General features: G+C 46.6%; 1 pseudogene; it reads left to right on the top strand.

The window, feature by feature from the left end:
• The first annotated feature begins 235 nt into the window (after positions 1-235).
• The window catches only part of LOC112625243, a 50,538-nt pseudogene continuing 44,773 nt past the window's right edge, over positions 236-6,000 (top strand).

The following is a 6,000-nucleotide window of genomic DNA, read 5'->3' as shown; positions in this document are numbered from 1 at the left end:
TAGAGGAGAGAAGGGATGAAGATTAGTTTCTCTGAGCCCCTGCAGCATTATTTTTCATGTTGCCTCTCCACCTGTTCATTGTTGAGTAAGTGTTGAATGAGTGGATGGGGAAACAGCCTTGGAGAAATTTACAATCCTGCATATCCCTACTAAGTGATGCAAGTGAGTCAGGGAGCCTGGGTCCACACCCAAGCACCACTCTTGGTGGTTTGTATGATTCTCTGGTTAGGGAGGCATGACGGTAACATCTCCCGCTTATTCCTGCCATCTGCCGCTTTGTCTGCCTCTCATCTCCCTGGCGGCTTCTTCCATGCAGCAGGTTGGTGGACTCAGGTGTACTTTGTTCACTGCCTGGCTCTGCCACATCGTAGTTGCGGGACCACGAGCAATGGGCCAGCCATTGGCCTCTTTTCTCACATTTATTCCTTGCCCTTCTCAGTCCCAGTCTGCATGTCAGGCACCACATTTTCCAGGCTTCCCTGCCACTGGCTTCCGGTAGGGTCAGGCAGTGGGGAGCCTGGTAGAGAAAGGGAGGATAGGGAGAGGAGAGAAGCACAGTATCCCCATTACCCCTCCTGCCTCAGTGGCATCTCAGGGGCAGCGGTGACGTTTTCGGCTGTGGCTGTGTCTCCTCTGTTTTCCCTGCTCTCACTGACTGGCTCCTTCCTTGGTGGAAACAGCTCCCCAGGACCTGCCCATGGCTCTTCCTTTGAGTCTCAGCCCTTGAGTTGCAGTGGCTTCTCACTGTTGCTCATCTCTGGGTCACTTCATTGTCCCCTGTTTGGATTCTGGATTTTTCCGTCTCTGATATGACCCATCCGCTTTATTAAATCTCCTCTATTGGAGTGGTTCTGTTTTCTGGCTGGTCCCTGACCAATGCAGTGTCCTCATCAGTAAAATGGGAGTGTTACCATCTCCCTTCTGGGGTGGCTGTGGGTATTCAGTGAGACAGCAGCTGGTTAGTATTTACTGTTTTTTTTTTTTCTGTACTTCAGAGGGAAGAGTGGGCCTCTCTGGGAAACAGTGCCTCTGACTTCTGCATTTTTAATTTGCCCCAAAGCCATTAGTCCTTAATTTCAGTTTCTACATGTTGCAATGGTAGGGCGGTAGCAATATCACCACTCACCCTTCTGGAATAGCCTGGGGCTTGGGGAGAGGTGCTCCCAGTGTGGCCACGTTCTGTAGCAGATCATGTCTAGCGGGGGACTTGGGCAATATGCTGCTGTCAGCTATTTAAGTCACAGCTACTTAAAATCCCAGAAAATGGAAAGTGTCTGAGTGGAGTGAATGGTGCGGCCGCATGCTGCCTTTCCAAGTGCGACCGACAGCCTCTCCCGGGGGCTTGGCAAGAGAATTGGGAGGGGTCAGTTTCGGGGGCTCTGTCCATGGGAGGAAACTGGTGCTGAGTCCAGGTTTTTCCCCCTTCAGGTCAATTTCTATTGTAATACTATCACTTAGATGTAAAAGAAAGGCCACTGGGGGGCATTTTAGAGACAGAGACAGGGGAAAGCAAAGCTCCGTGGGGGATAAAGGAAGCACATTAGAGAGAAAATCCAACTGTGCCAGGGGCTTCTGCTGTCCTAGAACTCTGTACAGGGGATTATTGGAAGAAACTTAATGTTTTCCTTTCCTTCCTTCCTTCCTTCCTTCCTTCCTTCCTTCCTTCCTTCCTTCCTTCCTTCCTTCCTTCCTTCCCTCCCTCCCTCCCTCTTTTCTCTTCCCTTCTCTTCCCTTCTCTTCTTTCTCTTTCCTTCCTTCCCTCCCTCCCTCCCTCCTTCCGTCCCTCCTTTCTCTCTCTCTCTCTCTTTCTCTCTTTCTTTCTTTCTTGACAGAGTCTTGCTCTGTCACCCAGGCTGGAGTGCAGTGGCGCGATCTTGGCCCAATGCAACCTCCGTCTTCCGGGTTCAAGCAATTCTCCTGCCTCAGCCTCCCAAGTAGCTGGGATTACAGGCACCCACCACTGTGCCCAGCTAATTTTTGTATTTTTAGTAAAGACAGGGTTTCTCCATGTTGGCCAGGCTGGTCTTGAACTCCTGACCTCAGGTGATCCACCTGCCTTGGCTTCCCAAAGTGCTGGGATTACAGGCGTGAGCCACCACACCAGGCCTGAAACTTGTTTTTCTAGAATGTTCTTAGCATTGAGCGAGCCTCTATATAGTCTGGAGATACTCCTGGACTAAGCAACTCCCTTTCTGGCCTCTGCCTCAGTTTTCTGTTTCCTGGCAGAATTTCCTACTGCATTTTTGCAAATTATTTTTTAGCTCTGGATAAAGTAATTCAGACTGAAAATCTGAGTAAGAGAAGAATTAAGCTCTCTCATCTCAATGGTTATATCTAAGGACTGCAAATGGAAACAGTGAGATAGCATTAATAATAGTTACCAAATTAGCAATGATTTTTAATGCATGTGGTCATTGGTAAAGTGTAATTTCAAACCCTGCTGGTGGCCAGCTGAGTAGCAGAACTTTTCTGGCAAGTAACTTGAGGGTCTTACAACTTTATACCATTTGATCTAGTAATTCCATATCTGAAGTGTTATGTAATAATCAGCAACAAGGACAAAAAATTATAGCAAATGAAATTCCTGCATCATTACTGAAATCTTGGAAACAATCCAAAAGACAAACAGCACAGAACTGTTAAATAATCACCGTATGTTATGATATAATATGATTTGTGCCATAGAATAACTGCTGAATGGGAGGCGTGCCCTGGGCAGGGAAGGAGGTCCAGGTCCTTTCTGGGGAGTATGTACTGCTGTGAACCCATGTGGGGTCTACTTGACATTGAACTGTATCTGCTCTAATGGCCTAGGGGCTTCAGTCCCCTGCCCAGCTCCTCTTGCCATCTCTCTTCCTTAACATTGACTGAATGAATCCTTACTATGCTGTAGGCCTTGCTTTACAAGCATTGACCCAGCTTCACAACTTTAATGAGGACACCTGTATTATTACGTCCATTTCACAGTTGAGAAGAGTGCGGCATAGGGAGAAGTTACTTGCCCAATGTCACACAGTTAGGAAGCAGCAAATGTCATGATTTGAGCAGGCATTCAGACCGCTCTTAGCTACTATATTATACCAGACGGCAAATAAGCTGTACAGTTAATTAGCACAACCTAGTTGTGCTAAGAGTTATTAAAAATCACATCTTCAGATGATTTTTAGTGATATGAGAAAATTCTCATGGTACAGCGTCAAGCGAAAGACAGCATGCATGATACATGTTATGATATAGTGAGATGTGAGCCAGATGCGGCAGCTCACGCCTGTAATTCTAGCACCTTGGGAGGCCAAAGTGGGAGAATTGCTTGAGGCCGGGAGTTCTAGAGCAGTCCAGGCATCATGGCGAACCCCATCTCTACCCAAAATACAAAAATTAGCTGGGCATGGTGGTGTGTGCCTTTAGTCCCAGCTACTTGGGAGGCTGAGGTGGAAGGATAGCTTGAGCCGTGATTATGCCCCTGCACTACAGCCTGGGTCACAGAGCAAGACCCTATCTCTAAAATAAAATAAAATAAAATAAAATAAAATAAAATAAAAGCAAGTTTTGCTGTATGACTTAATGAAACAGGAAAGAGAAATAAGTTCCATGAGACAAGAGCAGTGCCATTTACTTGTCTGTTATTTATTTATATTTTGGAGATAGCATCTAGCTCTGTCCACCCAGGGTGGAATGCAGTAGCACGATCTCAGCTCACTGCAACCTCTGCCTCCTGGACTCAGGCGATTCTTGTGCCTCAGTCTCCCAAGTAGCTGGGACTACAAGTGTGTGCCACCACGCCTGGCTAATGTTTTGTATTTTAGTGGAGATGGGGTTTCACCATGTTGCCCAGGGTTGTCTCGAACTCCTGAGCTCAGGCAATTCACCCACCTTGGCCTCCCAAAGTGCTAGGATTACAGGCGTGAGCCACTGTGCCTGACCAATTTGCCTGATTTTTAAACTTATCCTTGCAACTCCCAGTATGTCCCTCAGTGCCAGGCACATAGTAAGGCCAGAGAGAACTGCTAAATAGGCAGACTTCTCTCTATGCGTCACTCTTCTCAACTGTGAAATGAACATAATAATAGAAGTTTCCTCGTTAAAGTTGTAAAGATGAATCAATGCTTGTAAAGCAAGGCCTATGGCATAGTAAGTGTTCAGTCAATGTTAAAGAGCCCTGGGGAGGGAAGGAGGTCATGGTCTTCCCTGGGCAATATGGGCTGCTGTGAACCTATGTGGGGTCGGCTTGAACTGAATCCATTGTAATGGCCTGGGGGATTCAGTCCCCTGCCAAGCTCCTCTTGCCTTCTCTCTCTTTTTTGTGTTGTGCCAGAGCCATGTAAGGGACTGAAACTGGTGTGGCACAGGAATACAGGCACTCAGGCCAAGCAAGGATGGCTTTGCTGTTGAGTGAGTGGATTGCAGCTCATCTCTGTCGTGACCTAGTCCATTTCATGTGAAGCAACACTTATGGGTGGGCCCAGTGCCTGTTTGCTTTCAGGGAAACAGCACAGTAATCAGGATCAGTAAATTTGATGTTAAGTCTTTATCCCTTGGACTCTCCCATCCCCCACTCAGGTTCCCATCAGCACATTGTCACCTCATCCCTGCAACGGTCTGGCAGCTCTGTTTTGCCTCAAAGAGGCTCTGACAAGCCTCTCTGGGGTGTGCAAGCCACTGGGCAAGGCTAATAATTTGGTGATTCTTTGAATAAATTTTAAAAATATCTACTGTGGAGAAATGAAGTTTTGGTTAATAAAAATTTCATGCAGAATTCTTTTCTTTTCTTTCTTTCTTTTTTTTTTTTTTTTGAGACAGGCCCTCGCTCTGTCACCCAGGCTGTAGTGCAGTGGTGCAATCACAGCTCACTGCAGCCTTGACTTCCAGGCTCAAGTGATCCTCCCACCTCAGTCTCCCAAGTAGCTAGGACTATGGGCATGTGCCACCACACCTGGCTAATTTTTGTATTTTTCGTAGAGACAGAGTCTTATTATGTTGCTCAGGCTGGTCTTGAACCCCTGAGCTTAGGCGATCCTTTTGACTCAGCCTCCCAAAGTGCTGGGATTATAGGCAGGAGTCACCGCACCCTTCCTTTTTCTTTCTTTTCAAAAAACTGATTTATTTCCATGGGTAGAAGACGACCCAACATTTTGAAAATACATTTGTACCACGACTTTTTTTTTTTTTTTGAGATGGAGTCTCTCTCTGTCACCCAGGCTGGAGTGCAGTGGCGCAATCTCGGCTCACTGCAAGCTCCGCCTCCCGGGTTCAAGTGATTCTCCCGCCTCAGCCTCCCGAGTAGCTGGGACTACAGGCACCCGCCACCACGCCCGGCTAATTTTTTTGTATATTTAGTAGAGATGGGGTTTCACCGTGTTAGCCAGGATGGTCTTGATCTCCTGACCTCGTGATCCTCCCAACTCAGCCTCCCAAAGTGCTGGGATTACAGGCGTGAGCCACCATGCGCTGCCTGTACCACGACTTTTTTTGTAGTGTTTGTTCCTCAGCTACTTTCGCTCTCTTATCTTCTAAACTAGACTCCTTCGGAGGTGCATGAAAGGGCTTGCAATTTAGGTAGCCAACAGCTAGTAAGCGGCAAAGATCTGAATCAGCATCTTAGCTGATGGTGATTGTGGGCTTTCAGCTGCCACTGACTCCAAAGTGTATAAAAGGAAAAAAAACTCAGATGAGAAAAGTTTTCAAAATGTCCACTGGGTGGAGCTGTCAGTTTAACCGGAAGTATGATTGGCTTACTTAGCTACAAGTTATACCAGTGATGTTTCAGTGACTCTTAAAATTGGTGCCCAAACCCTTTTCTACTTCCTTCAAACCCAGATCATAATTACAACTAAATAACATTGGTGGGATTATTGTGAGTTTTCACTCACAAGACTGTAAAGTTCATGAAAACCCTGAAGGTCAGGATTCCCAGAGATGCCACTTTGGTCTTCTTCCTCTAAATTTAGTTGGTTATCAAAGGAATCATTTTGGGAGCTTATTAAAAATGGATTCCTGGAA

Source organism: Theropithecus gelada, chromosome 5 (assembly GCF_003255815.1).
Source record: "Theropithecus gelada isolate Dixy chromosome 5, Tgel_1.0, whole genome shotgun sequence".
NCBI classification, from domain to species: domain Eukaryota; kingdom Metazoa; phylum Chordata; class Mammalia; order Primates; family Cercopithecidae; genus Theropithecus; species Theropithecus gelada.
The sequence above is the reverse complement of the archived record's forward strand: the minus strand, read 5'-3'. Positions and strand labels throughout refer to the sequence as shown.